We start from the raw sequence: 17,814 nt of genomic DNA on the forward strand, positions 1-17,814 counted from the left end.
TGTAGGTAATTCACACTCTGCTCTGTCCTCCATTTCTTTAGGAGGAACCTGAAGTTTAGGAGTTGCCATCTCCTAGTATGTGGTTAGGGTTATCACTGTACCCGCAGGCACCACTAGGGACCGCGGAGTCAGGATATCTAGTCTGTACAGGAACCGCCAGAGTCAGTTGCAGTTTTTTAGTATGTAACCTATTTTCCAGAGTGAGTTGCTACACAGGCATAACAGTAGGAGCACTATAATATACCCTTGTGTATGTGGCTCATTCCAGTTAATGAAAGTTTTTTGGTACACTAAGTTTTTTTGTCTGGATATTTGAACATACCGTCCTGTGACAGGGTCTGATAGGGCCAGTCAGAGAGAGCCGATGCTGAGTGGGGCCGCCATTTGCGTACTGCGTAGGGTACCAACCTCTGTGGCAAGGCAGGGACACTATAGCTATTTATTAGGGTTGTTATAGCCTTTATGAATTTATCTATTGGGAGCTTCCAGACAAATATATTCGTATTGGCCAGATTTATTTGTTTTTAATTCACTTTAGGAGTTTTTAGAGGTTTAAAATAAAAGTGATGTTTTATCATGACTATTTGACCATAGTGTGTAAGTCGGTGAATATGTTAGAATTGTTCTTGCACTGGTTTGACTATAATTCGGTGAATACTAAATACTGTATTACCCAGTGTGAAATAAAAATAGCATGTACTGAACTCCGTTCCAGCAATGTTGGCGCCGGGTCTCCCAAGGTTTGAATGACATTGTTATGCCATGTGAGTGCTGCAGCCAATCAGCAGCTGCTACTTCGCTCTTACTCCCCTTGGACGAAACTTGCATGTGCAAGTGAAGTGAGAGAATTGTAGCCCTTTAGCAACCTCTGATTGACTGCAGCTTTCATGTGGCATAACAATGTCACGTAAGTCCTGGGAGACCTGGCGCCAAAATCGCTGAAAGGGTGCCAATGAGGGAAGTAACTGTTATTTTTATTTTAAATTGAAAAATAAAGTATTTAAGAAGTGGTTGTCCAAGTAGTGCACAACCCCTTTAATTAGTGCTATAAAATCTTGTCTCCAAGACATTTGTTAAAGTAAAATTGACAACCACTTTCACAGTATAAAAAGAGATTTAAAGATATTGGGTGTGGGGAGGGGGTGAGGAATTAGTATGCCCAAATTCTTATATTTATTATGCGTTTTAGTCATGATCTGTGGCTCGTACTACTAAGGACGTACCTTTGTGTGACTCAGTATACAATACTGTGCACCAAAAAATGCACCATCATTTTTACTCAAATGTCGGACAAAAAGTAAGCCTACTAATGGGTGGAGTAAACTTTCAGTAGACAGTCTAGATATGCGCCAATTTCATCAAACAACATGAACCACTGTGATAAATATGTAATAAAGTTTTAAAGGGGGATTTATAATGATGAGCATTTGTGTGCGGGTTATGAACTAACCGCACGCTGCAGTAAGGTGCAGAAATTAAAAAAGGAAAATGAAAGGTACAGCAGCTACAAGCTTTCACCTATTTCAGCTACAATGAATGCCATTTTTCTGGTGTACATTGTAGTATATTTGTCTTGTGGCGGCTGATCCTTTTCCAGTTTTGCTAGCCCCGCTTACATTTTTTTTTAAAAGGGTCAAAGCTGTTGCAAATATTGCAAAATTTTGAGGCAAAGGCCCCTTGCACTAAATTTGGTAACTTTTTGATGCAAGAAAACTAGCACAAAGGGAATGATAAATTCCCCCACACTGTCTAAAAATAGTTTTAGTAAATTGGCTAAATGATTACTGTTATGGTTAATATTTTATAGCTTGATTTGATCATAAATTAAACAATTTATATATATACAGTACAGACCAAAAGTTTGGACACACCTTCTCATTTAAAGATTTTTTCTGTATTTTCATGACTATGAAAATTGTACATTCACACTGAAGGCATCAAAACTATGAATTAACACATGTGGAATTATATACTTAACAAAAAAGTGTGAAACAACTGAAAATATGTCTTATATTCTAGGTTCTTCAAAGTAGCCACCTTTTGATTTGATGACTGCTGTGCACAGTCTTGGCATTCATAGTTTTGATGCCTTCAGTGTGAATGTACAATCTTCATAGTCATGAAAATTCAGAAAAATCTTTCAATGAGAAAGTGTGTCCAAACTTTTGGTCTGCACTATATATATATATATATATATATATATATATATATATATATATATATATATATATGTAGATCTAACCCCCCCAGCTTTGTTTTCACCTTCCTGACGAGGCCACATTTTACAATTCTGACCAGTGTCATTTTATGAGGCAATAACTCTGAAACATTTCAATGTATAACAGTAATTCTGAGAGTTAGTGGTAATTTTAGGCCAATATTTTTTGCGTTTGTTTGTGAAAATATCAGAATCTGGGCGAAAATATTGAAAAGTTTGCAATTTTTAAACTTTTAATTTATATGCCCTTAAACCAGATAGTTATATCAGACAACATAGTTAATAAATAACATTTACCACATGTCTACTTTACATCAGCATCATTTTTAAAATTACATTTTACAACAAAATTTACAAAAACAATTTTTTTTAGGGACAACATCACATTTGAAGTGACTTTGAGAGGCCTATGTGATAGAAATACCCCAAAGTGACACTATTTTTAATAACTGCAACCCTCAAAGTGCTCAAAACCACATTCAATAAGTTTATTAACCCTTCAAATGCTTCACAGGAATTAAAGCAATGTAAAATAAATACATTTAAATTTAAATTTTTCCCACAAAATTTTTGATTTAGCCCCAAATTTAGCATTTTTCAAGTGTTACAGGAGAAAATGGACCATACAATTTCTTCTGAGTGTGCCGATACCCCATATGTGGTGAAAAACTACTTTTTCGGGGCACGGCAGGACTCGGAAGGGAAGGATCATCATTTGACTTCTGGAACGCAAAATTGACTTGAATCGATAGCAGACACGATGTTGTGTTTGCACAGCCTCTGATGTGCCTAAACAGTGAAACCACCCCACAAGTGGCCCCATTTTAAAAACCATATTCCTTGAGGAACTTATCTAGAGGTGTGGTGAGCACCTTAAACCCAGAGGTGCTTCACAGAATTTTATAATGTTGAGCCATGAAAAGGAAAAAAATAATTGTTTCCCTCAAAAATGTTGGTTTTGCTCCAAATTTTTAATTTTCACAAGGTTAACAGGAAAAAATGGACCATACCATTTCTTGTGCAATTTCTTCTGAGTACACTGATACCCCATATGTGGTGGAAAACTACTATTTGGGTGCACGGCAGAGCTCGGAAGGTAAAAGAGCTCCGTATGACTTTTAGAGCGCAAAATTGGCTGGAATCGAGAGCGGATGCCATGTCGCATTTGCAGTGCCCCTGATGTGCCTAAACAATGGAAACCCCACACAAGTGACTCCATTTTTGAGACTACACCCCTCAAGGAACTTACGTAGAGGTGTGATGCGCACCTTGAATCCACAAGTGCTTTAAAGAATTTTATAACATTGAGTTGTGAAAATGAAAAAAATACATGTTTCAAGCAAAAATGTTGGTTTTGCCCCAAATTTTTAATTTTCACAAGGGTAACTGGAGAAAATGGACTGTACTATCTTTTGTACAATTTCTCTTTAGGACATAGATACCCCATATGCGGTGGAAAACTACTGTTTGGGTACATGGCAGGGCTCAGGAGGGAAGGAACGCCAACTGAATACTGGTGCTCAATTTTTGCTGGATACCATGTGACATTTGAAGAGCCCCTAACATGCCAAGACAGCAGACAACCCCAAAAGTGACCCCAATTTAGAAACTACCCCTCTACACATCTAGGGGTGTAGTGAGCATTTTTCACCTTCAGTAGATTCAAAGAATTATATAACATTCGGCTGAATAAATGGAAAATTACCATTTTTTCCACTAAAATGTTGCTTTGCCACCAAGTTTTTAATTTTCCAAAAGGAGAAATAGGAAAAAATGAATGGTACAATTTGTTATGCAATTTCTCCTGAGTACGCCAATACCGCATATGCGGTCAAAAACTTCACAATTGGGCGGTGAAGAATATATAATTGCATTTTAAATTTTTGTAAAGGCTAATAGGAAACATGGACATCACAGTTTGTTGTGCAATTTCTCCTGAGTGAGCCAATACCCTACATGTAATCGGGAACTACTTTTTAGGCACAGTGGAAAGCTCAGAAAGGAAGGAGTGCCATATTAACCCCTTAACAACATTAGATGGACTAATACGTGTCTGTGCCCTGGGACTTAAGAGCCAGACCCGTATTAGTACGTCATATCTTTAATGCGGCACCGCGACTTAAGTCGCGGTGACAGCATTAAAGTTACGGTGCAATCTTACCTCTGGGTAGATGGCGTCATCATCCCGGGGGGTGTCGCCGCCCCCCCGCACCAGCGATCGCTGTGATTGGCTGTTCAAATCTGAACAGCCAATCACAGCATTTCTCACTGTTTCTGGCAATGTGATTGCCGGAAACAGTGATCTGCAGCCTAGGATCGGTGCTCCTAAGAGCACCGATCCTAGGCTGTTGCTAGGACACCCCAGCCCTGGCCCCAGACTGCTATGATCGGTGCGATCGCCGATCACATCGATCGCACCGATCGTAGCCCGACCGTGCGGTGACAGGGCGGTCATGGGGCGGTGACCGGCTTGTGACCTGCCTGTCACCGCCCTATGACCCCCTGTAATGTGATTCAAGCCCCCAGACTGCTGTGATTGGAGCGATCGATGATGACATCGATCGCTCCAATCAGAGTACCTGAATACAGGTGACCGGCGATCACAGGGATGTGTCACCTCTCTGTGACCCCCTGTGGTGCGTGCTCTGCTCCAGCTATGTCTGATTGGTGCAATCAGTGTCACCAATCAGATGGCTGGGGCACAGCATGCACCACAGGGGGTCACAGAGAGGTGATACCTCCCTGTGACCGCCTGGTCACCTGTATTCAGGAACTCTGATTGGAGCAATCAATGTCATCAATGATTGCTCCAATCAGATTACCTCCACCTGTCACCACCCCATCATCACCCTGTGACCGCCCTGCAGACCCTCACACTTGGTGAGGATTTCTAAAGAGCGGTCACATCTGATGTGTCTGTGCTGGGCCTTGTAGTGCCGCAGAATATTCTGTGACACCACAAGACCATCTTATCACCCATTCCAGTCGCTGCTGCTGCTGCCGCTGCTCCTGGATCTTCTGCTCCAGCGTCCTGGATCTTCTGCTCCAGCGTCCTGGATCTTCTGCTCCTGACCTGTTGTGGTTCCTGCTCCAGAGCCTGCTGCTGATCCTGCAGAGAAGACTTTGGTAAGTCTGTTCTCCCCTCATCCACCCCAATCCCCCCTCCCCCCTCTTTTTACCCCCCTTTACCTTTTTTTCTGCTTCCTGCAGCAGTCTCCAGCTCTGGTCCGAGTCTCCAGCTCCGCTCCCGGTCACCAGCTTCGGGTTCCTGGTCACCAGCGCCGGGCTCCCGGTCTCCTGCTCTGGGCTCCCGGCCTCCTGCTCCGGTCTCCTGCTCTGGGTCTTCTGTTCCAGTCCTGCTGACCCTTTGGTAAGTCCATCTCTGATCTCCCCTCATCCACCCCAATCCCCCTCTTCCCACTCCCCTGTCTTTTACCCCTCTTCCCACTCCCCTGTCTTTTTACCCCCCTTCCCACCCAATCCGCCTCACCCCAGTGTCCCTGATAATTCTTTTGGTTCTGATCTCCAGCTCCAGTACCGGTTTCCTGCTCCGGGCTCCTGGTCTCCTGCTCTGGGCTCCTGGTCTCCTGCTCCGGGCTCCCGGTCTCCTGCTCCGGGCTCCTGGTCTCCTGCTCCGGGCTCCTGCTCCGGGATCCCGGTCTCCTGCTCCGGGCTCCTGGTCTCCTGCTCCGGGCTCCTGCTCCGGGCTCCTGGTCTCCTGCTCCGGGCTCCTGGTCTCCTGCTCCGGGCTCCTGCTCCGGGCTCCCGGTCTCCTGCTCCGGGCTCCCGGGCTCCTGCTCCGGGCTCCCGGTCACCAGCGCCGGGCTCCTGCTCCAGGCTCCCGGTCCTGAAAGAAGAACAGAGAGGACTTTGGTAAGTAATCTCTGATCTCCCCTCATCCAACCCAATTCCCCTCTTCCCAATCCCCACACATCTGTGCGCACATCCAGCAGCCGCCGAGTATTGATCGGTGACATAGTTCACCAATCCACACTCGTGCTCGCTGTTTGCACCACATACAGTATTTCCTTTTTCCCCACACTCTAAATAAAGTACTGACACACACACACACTCTCAATAAAGTATTGACACACATGCACCACATACATAACTAACAATGTCCTGCTCATCCCAAACTCGGTATTCAGCGGAGGAGGCATACGCTATTCTTGCCTCCGACACTGACAGCGAGGGTGAGGATCCCACATTTCTTTGTTTTTCCGACTCCTCGTCGTCTTCCTCCTTCTCTTCTTCCTCCTCTTCCTCAGGTTCTGCTGGCCCGCCCCGCCGTCGTCGCAGGAGAGATGTTCCAGCGCCCCCCACTACTGAGCCTATATGGACTTCGCCCCCCGAAAATTATGAGCCGCTGATTCCTGATTTCGTGGCGGAATCAGGAATCAAGTTTGACACCACCGGCCTCACAGAAATAGACTTTTTCAAAGTATTTTTCTCTGAGGATTTTATAAACCTCATGGTGGGCCAAACTAATTTATATGCTCATCAATTTTTAGAACAAAACCCCTCTTCATCATTTTCTAACTGGTCTCCTGTAGACGCAGTAGAAATGATGAAGTTTTGGGGCCTGGTCCTTCCTATGGGGATCTTGAAGAAGCCCGAGCTTCGGCAATACTGGAGTGTTGACGTTTTGTATAACACTCCAGTGTTCCGAATGGTCATGCCCCGGACAATCTTTCAGGCCATCTACAAGTTCTTGCATTACCAAGATAATGCAAGGTGTCCTGCACACGATGACCCGAACTTTGATCGTCTTTTCAAAGTTCGGCCGGTCATCGAACACTTCAACAACAAGTTTGGTGAAGTGTACGTGCCCCAAAGGGACATCTGTGTGGATGAGTCCTTAATTTCTTTTAAGGGGCGGCTTGGATTCCGGCAGTACCTGCCCAGTAAGAGGGCAAGGTACGGGATCAAGCTGTATAAACTTTGTGAGAGTACCTCAGGATACACTCACAAGTTTAGAGTTTATGAAGGGAAGGACTCCCGGATTGAACCCCCTGAATGCCCCCCTGTTCTGGGAGTGAGTGGGAAAATTGTGTGGGACTTGGTGCACCCACTGCTTGATACAGGTTATCACCTCTACGTGGATAACTTTTATACAAGTATCCTGCTCTTCAAGTCCCTCTCTGCGCGACGTACCGCAGCCTGCGGTACTGTCCGCAAAAATCAGAAAGGCCTCCCAAAGACGCTAATTGGGCAGCTGCTCAGAAGGGGTGAGAGCAGAGCCCAATGTAGCGACCACCTGTTGATGGTCAAGTACAAGGACAAAAGGGATGTCCTTTTCTTGACCACCATACATGGTGATGGCAGCACCCTCAGCACTGTACGAGGTTCCACTACACAGGTCGCCAAACCTGACTGTCTAGTGGGGTACAACAAGTACATGGGGGGAGTTGATCTCTCTGATCAAGTCCTCCAGCCGTACAGTGCTTTGAGAAAGGCCAGAGTGTGGTACAAGAAGCTGGCCGTGTACATTGTACAGATGGCAATGCACAACGCTTTCCTTCTGTCACAATGTGCAGGCCAGACTTCTGCGTCGTATCTTCAGTTTCAGGAAACAGTAATCAAGGCCCTGATATTTGGCAGCGGTGACAGAACAGGCCCCAGTACTTCTGGAATTGAAGGACCGAGAATTGTACCAGGCCAGCATTTCCCAGGGCAGATCCCTCACAGCGGAAAAAAAGGAAAGTCACAAAAGAGGTGCCGAGTGTGTTATAAAAGTGGAATACGCAAGGTCATCATTTATCAATGTAACACCTGCCCTGACAAACCTGGCCAGTGTATGAAAGACTGCTTCAAAAGGTACCATACTTCGATGGACTATTAAATTAATTTCTGACGTATGACAACCTGACGAACACTACACAGCTGACGTAGTGTTCGTCAGGTTGTCATACGTCAGTTGTGTAGTGTTCGTCAGGTTGGCCTATACAACTGATGTATAACACTACATTACAAAATTCAAAAATCAACTACCACTACCAAAAAGGGGGCACTTGTTGGGCATTTCACTGTTTAGGCACATCAGGGCTCTGAGAACATGACATGACGCCCGCAGACCATTCCATCAAAGTCTGCGTTCAAAAGCATCACTCCTTCCCTTCCGAGCCCTTACATGCACCCAAACAGTAGTTTTTTCCAACACATGGGGTGTATGCGTACTCAGGAGAAATTGCACAACAACTTATAGGGTGCAATTTCTCCTGGTACCCTTGTGAAAATATTTTTTTTTGCATTTTTGTGGAAAAAATGTTTTTTTTATTTTCACAAGTCAACATTATGATTTTCTGTGAAGCACCTGGGGGTTCAATGGGCTCACCAAACATCTATATAAGTTCCCTGGGGGGTCTAGTTTCCAAAATGGGGTCACTTGTGGGGGAGATCCAATGTTTAGACACACAGGGGCTCTCCAAACGTGACATGGTTCCAATTTGTTAGGGGACACCATGTTGCGTTTGGAGAGCCCCTGTGTGCCCAAACATTGGAGCTCCCCAACAAGTGACCCCATTTTGGAAACTAGACCCCCCAAGGCACCTATCTAGATGCATAATGAGCACTTGGAACCCCCAGGTGCTTCATAACTTGATTCATAAAAATGAAAAAGTGGTTTTTTTTTCACTTTCTCATTTTTACGAATCAATTTGTGAAGCACCTGGGGGTTCCAAGTACTCACTATGCATCTAGATAGGTGCCCTGTGGGGTCTAGTTTCCAAAATGGGGTCACTTGTGGGGGAACTCCAATGTTTGGGCACACAGGGACTCTCCAAATGCAACATTGTGTCCGCTAACAAATTGAATGGAAAATCGGCTCAAATTGTTAGCGGACACCTTTCCCACGATGCAGAAATTGTCCGGATTTTTTCCTCAATGTTTCTGCATCTCCCTGGCAGAAAAAACGCATGCGGATTTTACATGCGTTTTTCCTGCCAGGGACAAGCAGAAGTGAAGCGTTCTTCACATGCATTTCCGCATGCAGGTTGTCAAGCGCTTTCCAAGCGATTTTAGCATCACTTGGAAAGTGCTTGACAACTTGGTCACACTATATAAATCCATGCAAACGGCATGGATTTATATAGTGTGACCGTAAAAGAATGGTAAAATATAAAAAATAAATATTATACTTACCTTCTGATGGCCCCCGGTGTCCTTATCCGATCTGTCCTGGCTTGCCAGCAGCTTGCGGTAGTCTAAAAGGACCTGCCATGACGTCATTTAGTCATGTGACGGGTCACACAACCGCCGACGTCAGCGGTCGCGTGACCCGTCACATGACGAAATGATGTGATGGCAGGACCTTTTAGACGATCCCGAGCTGCCGGCAAGCCAGCACATCGCTATGGAGACCGGGGGCCATTGACTCGCCCCCTGGGCCGAGCGGCACCCGGAACCGGGCTTCTGGGGTTGTAGTCTCCGTGGCGGCGACCCTGTCCCGTGGCTCAGGGTGGTCAGGCCAATGGCGGTCTTTGTGGGGGTTTTAGGGGTTAGTGTCCGACTATGCCACCCGTGGATTGCGGTCAGGGTGTAACGCCGCTGCGAGGCAGTCCGCTGAGGCTGGTGTGGTGTGCGCAGCAAAAGATGGGATAACTCCCCACGGGAAGAGTATAGCCTCAGGGCAGGGAATGTGGATGATGGGAGTGATGGTGCACGGGCGTCCCAGTACTAGTAGTGCTGTATGCGGTGAGAAAGCAGGAACGACTCAGAGTCTTTGCAGTGCAGTTCAGGGTCTTTACTGGTGACAATAAGGCAGACCCTCCCGGGAGTACTGGCTAGCATAAGGGGCCTGGTCAGTCTGTGAGCAAGCAGGAGTTCCCCTGGCCAGGTGGAGTTGTAGGCCTCCCCGTCTATCTGCACTCTTCCTGGCTACCTTGCTGTAAGCGAGTGGAAGTAGCCCACGTCCCTGAGTATACCGTGTGGTGCTCACCCGTATGGCTGGTGACTTGGGGCCTTCTGATAGCCTCCGCTCCTCGATGGCGGTGCTGGTCCCTTCCTTGTGACTGAGCCTCCGGGCTTCTATGGCCAGAGGACCTGGAATCCCCTGCCGGCTGGTTTCTGCTGCTGGGTGAATATACGTCCCCACAGCCTCGGACTCCGTTGTCCGGTAGTAGTCTCTTCAGCCAGGACGAGCAATATCTCTGCTTCCAGTCCCTGGCACTCAGCTCCTGCTCCTACAGAGCTCCTGCTGTTTCTCTCCCTGTGTCTGCTTGTTCTCCCTAACCCCGCCCCAGACCCAGTTTATAAGGGCAGATACCTCCCCTCCCAGGACTGGGCAGGAGGTGTTGCATGCTTAAGGGCTCCTGACCAGGAAACCTCCCACTTGCTCTCAGACGTAATATTTCTATTACTGTGGCAACCAGACCCCTGGGGTGCCACATTACCCCCTAGTAAATTTTAGTACTCCGGGACTAAACACATTTTTAAAACATAATAACAGGGTATAAACAATAATACAATAACACATATACAATAAGTTTTCGTTTTTAGAGGTCACGGCGCGTCCGTGACCGGGTGTCCATGTCACCCAACACGGTGAAGTTTTGGCACAGAGTAGGGGACCTGTCCAAAGCAAACCCCAAACGTTGGCCCTGGGCGTGGCTGCAAGGCGAAGCGGACTTCTTTGGACCACATGGGGCCATGCCAGACAGGTTTCTCTTCCGTGGTCGTCTCCGCAAGAGGCACAAGGTGCAACTATTTTACAATTTAGTTCCGGTTACTCAGCGTCCATAACCTGTCAGTCCAAATAAACCTGCAGCGTAACTAGAGAAACATAATCAGTAAACAGGCAACCAAAACATCAATTTACAGGTAAATTCACTTTACATTTTAGATTCTCCAGCGTGCGGGCATCTGTCCTCTAGTGCTCCTGGTGGACCTACGTAACCCACTATCTGGTTCTGCACTACAGGGTGTAGAAGGTGTTGCGGGCAGGCCTGGCAGCTTTCTGTGTACTCTTTGGCTTACTAGGGGCATGACAGGCTCACTACTAGCAGAGGGTTGATTCTCCTGGGCTGCTGGTATGGATTCTTCTGCCTCCTGGGCCGGCTGCTCTTCTGACACTCCCTGTTCTTCTGTAGGCCCTTGAGTGGCTGGCTGGAGAAAGGTGAGGACGGGTACCACGACTGCATTGTTGATTTGAGTCCAGGACCGGGGAAAGTCTCCGAGTACAGTACTGATCATTTCTTCCCTCTCCTCTGCGGGTTGAGGGTTCTCTTGATCTTCGTCAGGGCTTTGCAGCTGCTCGGGACACTTTTTCAGGTGGTCTCTGGAGACAATGGCTGTGGTCTCTCCTCCATCCTTATTGATGACACCTACTTTTGGGTTCTCATGGCTTGAGGGCAGTATGGTGTATGGGTCCTTCTCCCACTGGTCGTCCAACTTGTGGAGCCGCCTCTTTCTCTTCAAGACCTGCTCTCTAGGTACCAGGGGAACAGCGGGAGCATACTGGTTATAAGCCTTCTCTTGCCTTTCTCTTGCTTGAGACAGACTTCGCTCGACGCTCTCCTGTACTTTTTGATACTGCTGCTGCCGTTCTGTATCCCAGTCTGCCTCTGGCGAGGTGTCCTCAGGTGTCAGGACTCCCATATCCAGGTCAATGGGCAGCTTACCAGGTCTTGCTCTCATTAGGTAAGCCGGGGTACAGTTGGTGGAACCTACGGGGATGTGATTGTACAAGTCCACCAAATCAGGCAGTTTTTCAGGCCACAGATTGCGTTCCTCCAGGGGCAACGATTTTAGCAAGTCTATCACCACCTGGTTCATTTTCTCACATAGTAAGTTGGTCTGAGGGTGATAGGGCGTTGTTCTTATCTTCCTGCAGCCATACAGATTGCAGAACTCTTGGAAGACCTCCGCTTCGAAGGCTGGTCCTTGGTCCATCAGCACTTGCTCCGGATACCCGTGTGGACGGCAGAAGTGCAGCTAGAAGGCTCTGGCTGCTGTCTGAGCCATTAAGTCTTTGACAGGGACCACCACCAGGAACCGGGAGTATTGATCTATGATGGTGAGGGCGTAGATGTACCCAGATTTGCTTGGAGCCAGTTTCACATGGTCCAGGGATACCAGTTCCAGTGGCTGCCTGGTGATGATGGGCTGCAGGGGAGTCTTCTGGCTGACACGGTCTCTTCTTCTTAGGCTGCACGGGCCACAGTCTCTGCACCACCTCTCGATGGCTCCTCTCATGCCTACCCAGTAGAACCGTTCACGCAACAAGAACCACAGTTTTTTCCATCCGAAGTGTCCTGCTCCGTCGTGGTATGCCTCCAGAACCATAGCCGCGTCTCGTCTTGGGACCACTACCTTCCAGGTCAGCTCATGTGTTCTAGAGTTGACCATTCTCCGGCACAGCTTCTCCTTGTAAAGGAACAGCTTACTTTTCTCCTTCCACAGTTGCTTGGTCTCCTCCGGAGCGTCTGGATCAAGACGGGCATCAGCCTGTGTCAGCATTCCCTTCACCAGACGGACTGCGGGATCACTGTCTTGTGTTTCTGTCCAGCTGTAGTGGGGTAGGGGATTGAACGTAGCAGAGCGCCTGTCCCTCACACGGTGGGAATACAGGGTAATCCCATGACGGTGGAACGCAGGGAGTTCGACTTTTTCTAGTTCTTCTGGATCTACCCCTACGTTCGGTAAGTTTGGCATCCTGGACAGGGCATCCGCGTTGGCATTTGAGCGTCCCGCCCGGTATTTGATGGTGAATTCATAGTTGGACAGGCGGGCCATCCATCTCTGCTCCAGGGCACCTAGTTTTGCAGTGTTCAGGTGTGTCAACGGGTTGTTATCCGTGTACACGGTGAACTTGGAAGAGGCAAGGTAATGCTTGAAACGTTCGGTCACTGCCCACACCACCACCAGAAACTCTAGCTTGAATGAGCTATAATTCTCAGGGTTTCTCTCTGTGGGCCGTAGTTTTCGGCTGGCGTAAGCGATTACCCGTTCTTTTCCCTGCTGGATCTGGGACAGTACGGATCCTAGCCCGATGTTGCTCGAGTCCGTGTGGAGGATAAAGGGCTGGCCGTAGTCAGGGTACGCCAGGATTTCATCCCCCGTGAGGGCCATCTTCAGCTGGCGGAAGGACTCCTCTTCCAGCTTTTCCCACCTGAAGGGCAGCTTCTGGTTTTTGGCCTTCCTGGATTGAGCTATCAGGAGGTCCTGCATAGGGGCTGCCATTTTAGTGAAACCGGGAATAAATCTTCGGTAGTAGCCTACCAACCCGAGGAACTGCCGCACTTCCTTTATGCTGGAGGGTCTTGGCCAGTCCTTAATCACGGTGATCTTATCGGGGTCGGGAGCCACTCCGTCAGCACTCACCACGTGTCCCAGGTACTGCACCTTTGGTTTCAGGAGGTGACACTTGGAGGGTTTCACCTTTAGGCCGTAGCTTGCCAGGGCGTCAAACACTTCTGCCAGGTGTTTCAGGTGGTCCTCATAGGTTTTGGAATAAACGATGACATCGTCCAGGTATAACAGGACCGTCTCGAAATTCCGGTGTCCCAGACAGCATTCCATCAACCGCTGGAAGGTTCCTGGTGCGTTGCAGAGCCCGAACGGCATACAGTTGAACTCGCTGAGACCCATCGGGGTGGTGAATGCAGTCTTCTCCTTGTCTGCCTCTGCTACAGGAACCTGCCAGTACTCGCTAGTAAGATCCAAAGTGGAGAAGAAGTTAGCAGATTTGAATGCAGCTAAAGATTCTTCTATTCTAGGTAACGGGTACGCATCTTTGTGTGTGATACGGTTGACCTTTCTGTAGTCTACACACATTCTCATTGTGTTGTCCTTCTTTTTCACTAGAACTAGTGGAGCTGCCCAGGGGCTACAGCAGTCCCTGATTACCCCAGCCTCCTTCATGTCCCGCAACATCCCCTTTGCATGCTGATAGTGTGCAGAGGGTACAGGTCGATATCTTTCCTTTATGGGTGGATGGTCTCCTGTGGGGATGTGATGTTCTACCCCCTTTACTCGCCCGAAGTCTAGCGGGTGTTTACTAAAGACTCTTTCGTACTCCTGAACCACCCGGTAGACTCCCTGTTTTTGGTGTGAGGGGGTGGAGTCAGTACCCAAATGCAGTTGCTGACACCAGTCCTCCATTTGTTTCTTAGAGCCGTTACCTTCCTCTGGTTGAGATGGAGGCAAGGGTTCCACGGCCCTTACAGAATTTTGGTTTATGGTGAACAATTAGGCTAGCATGGCATACCGTGGCAGATATACTTCTCTCTCCCCAATATTTATGATGCGGACAGGCACCCTCCCATGGCGTACATCGACCACCCCCCGTGCTGTCAAAATGGTGGGCCTACTGTCTGAGTAAACGGGTTCCACCATTGCTTGGTAGTCTCTACCTCTCAGACCAATAGCTGCCCGGCACCAGATCATCATCTCACTTTTCGAGGGCATGGCAATAGGGAACGGGTCACACATTCTCACGCTACCTATCTCACCACCGGATTTTTCCACTTGTTGCCGCTTCATCAGTGCCCGGATCTCTTTTTGGAGAACACGCTGCTGGCTGGAACTGGCGTTCTTGGCAACCTGCTGTAAAATGAGAATCACCTCTGCAAGACAATTTTCAATCACGTTAGTCCCCAAGGTGATTTTAGGGTGACTCTAATGACGGTCTATGTCCACAATAATTAGTCCTTGTGCCGCCAGTTCGACTTTACCGATCTTAATGGTAACCTCTTTGAATCCCACCTGCGGCACGGGCTGACCATTGCTGGCGATGATACTCAGGTCGTCATCTGGGTAGCGGGTTATGTCCGAGTCATTCCAGTACCGCTTAAAGAGCACGTAGGGGATGGTAGTCACCTGTGACCCAGTGTCCAATAGGGCACTCATAGGAATGCCATCCAGTACCACAGGCAAGACCGGACGTCCCCCTACGTATTTATCACGCCAGTTCGATGGGCCTGATGATCTTATACCTGGGGGTTGGCCTTCTACCCCAGGTTGTGCCCGTTTAAATGACAGTACCTTGCCATGTGTCCGGGTTGATTGCAGCGGCGGCAGATGGGTTGTCCATCCTCGTTGTATCTGTCGCTGGGTCTTCCTCTGGACGTTGGGATCCTCCTCTGTCGGCGCCACGGGACGTCCTCCGGTCCGGATGCCAGCTGGATCTTTCCTGGAGGAGAGACCTGTAAGGACTGCACAGTTCTGGTTAGCGCGGCTACGATTTTGGTTAACTCTTGGACCTGATGGTGCAGGTCTGTAGCCGGGTTGTTATCCAAAGCCTGTGCACCAGCTCCTACAGACTCTGTAGACAAGGGCGCCGCCTCCTGGTGATAGGTAATAGCAGGGCGCCGGTGGGTTACAGCGCTACCCGGTGCCGGTTCTCGGAGCACCCGGATGGCCCTGTCTTTGAACTTTGCAAAGTCTAAACCAGGGTTCTGCAAGGCCATTGCACGTAACTGGGTTCGGTGGGCGTTGGACAGCAGGCCCTCAATGAATTGTTCAGTTAACAGTTCATCTGCATTCCGCACACTGTCAGGGTCTGCCTGTTTAATGGCTCCCAGGGCCTCTTGCAAATTCAAAGCATAGTCTCTTATACTGTCTTGGTCCCGCTGCTTGCACCCATAAAATTTCATTTTGATCTCTGCTGAGGTGCGGGTATCAAAAGTGTCCCTCAGACGGGCTAAGATCTCCTTCACGGTCTCCTTGTCCCTGACTGACCAGGACTTTACTTCACGTTGGGCTGCCCCGGTTAGCTGGCCTACCAATATGCTCACTTTTTGTCCCTCTGTCAGGGGGTGTACTTTAAACAGGCTGTACAGTCTCTCTTTAAAGTCGCTTAGGGAATATAGGGCATCGTGAATGGCATTACTGCGGCAGCGGCCGCGCTGGTGGTAGAGGGTCCCTCCATGTCTGTCATCTTCCTCCCCCCTAGTTAAGTGTGGCCTACCTTCTGTTGCTTCTTCTCCGTAGGCCGTGGCTCCGCAGACGATCGCCAGGGTGGAGGACCTTGCGTCGCGCTCTGGTGACGTCAATGTCGCTCCCTCTCCCTTCCAGGACCTTGCGCAGCGTCGGTGCGTAGGGTGGAGCTTCAGGTCTCGCGCGCTTTCGGTGTCCACGCCCCTCTTCTTCCCGCGCAGCGTCCTGAAGATGGCTTCCGATGGCGGGAAAACGACTGCAGATGGCGGGAAAACGGCTGAAGATGGCGGGAACCGACTGAAGATGGCGGGAACCGACTGAAGATGGCGGGGAACGGCTCCGGATGGCGGGGACCTTCACCACGGCAGGTATGACAGTCTTTTGAAGGCGCGCAGTACCCGGTGGTTGCGGGCACGAAATCCTTCTGACTACGCCAAAGCTGACTCGCCCCCTGGGCCGAGGGGCACCCGGAACCGGGCTTCTGGGGTTGTAGTCTCCGTGGCGGCGACCCGGTCCCGTGGCTCAGGGTGGTCAGGCCAATGGCGGTCTTTTGTGGGGGTTTTAGGGGTTAGTGTCCGACTACGCCACCCGTGGATTGCGGTCAGGGTGTAGCGCCGCTGCGAGGCAGTCCGCTGGTGCTGGTGTGGTGTGCGCAGCAAAAGATGGGATAACTCCCCACAGGAAGAGTATAGCCTCAGGGCAGGGAATGTGGATGATGGGAGTGATGGTGCACGGGCGTCCCAGTACTAGTAGTGCTGTATGCGGTGAGAAAGCAGGAACGACTCAGAGTCTTTGCAGTGCAGTTCAGGGTCTTTACTGGCGACAATAAGGCAGACCCTCCCGGGAGTACTGGCTAGCATAAGGGGCCTGGTCAGTCTGTGAACAAACAGGAGTTCCCCTTTCCAGGTGGTGTTGTAGGCCTCCCCGTCTATCTGCACTCTTCCTGGCTACCTTGCTGTAAGCAAGTGGAAGTAGCCCACGTCCCTGAGTATACCGTGTGGTGCTCACCCGTATGGCTGGTGACTTGGGGCCTTCTGATAGCCTCCGCTCCTCGATGGCGGTGCTGGTCCCTTCCTTGTGACTGAGCCTCCGGGCTTCTATGGCCAGAGGACAAGGAATCCCCTGCCGGCTGGTTTCTGCTGCTGGATGAATATACGTCCCCACAGCCTTGGACTCCGTTGTCCGGTAGTAGTCTCTTCAGCCAGGACGAGCAATATCTCTGCTTCCAGTCCCTGGCACTCAGCTCCTGCTCCTACAGAGCTCCTGCTGTTTCTCTCCCTGTGTCTGCTTGTTCTCCCTAACCCCGCCCCAGACCCAGTTTATAAGGGCAGATTCCTCCCCTCCCAGGACTGGGCAGGAGGTGTTGCATGCTTAAGTGCATTACTGTGGCAACCAGACCCCTGGGGTGTCACACCATCAGAAGGTGAGTATAATGTATATTTTTTACTTTATTCTTTTTTTTTACAGGTACTATAGTACCCGGGTTTGGATGAGAGTCTCCTCTTCTCCAAACCCGGGTACCATCCGCACATTGAACCGCTTGAAATCCGCAAGTGCTCATGTAGTGAGGCGGAAGTCATACGGTCCAATGCAAGTCAATGGCGGCGAAAACGCCGCGATTCTGAAAAATAATTGGTAGTGCTGCGTATTTTTCCACAATGATAATCCGCAGCGGAAATTTCCGCAGCATGTGCATAGCACATGCGGATTATCATTGCGGA

General features: G+C 49.2%; 1 pseudogene; it reads left to right on the plus strand.

The window, feature by feature from the left end:
• The window catches only part of LOC141157732 (meiotic recombination protein DMC1/LIM15 homolog), a 207,760-nt pseudogene that overhangs the window by 27,225 nt on the left and 162,721 nt on the right, over nt 1–17,814 (plus strand).

Source organism: Phyllobates terribilis, unplaced genomic scaffold (assembly GCF_046119375.1).
Source record: "Phyllobates terribilis strain yellow unplaced genomic scaffold, ASM4611937v1 Scaffold_8__6_contigs__length_399053987, whole genome shotgun sequence".
NCBI classification, from domain to species: domain Eukaryota; kingdom Metazoa; phylum Chordata; class Amphibia; order Anura; family Dendrobatidae; genus Phyllobates; species Phyllobates terribilis.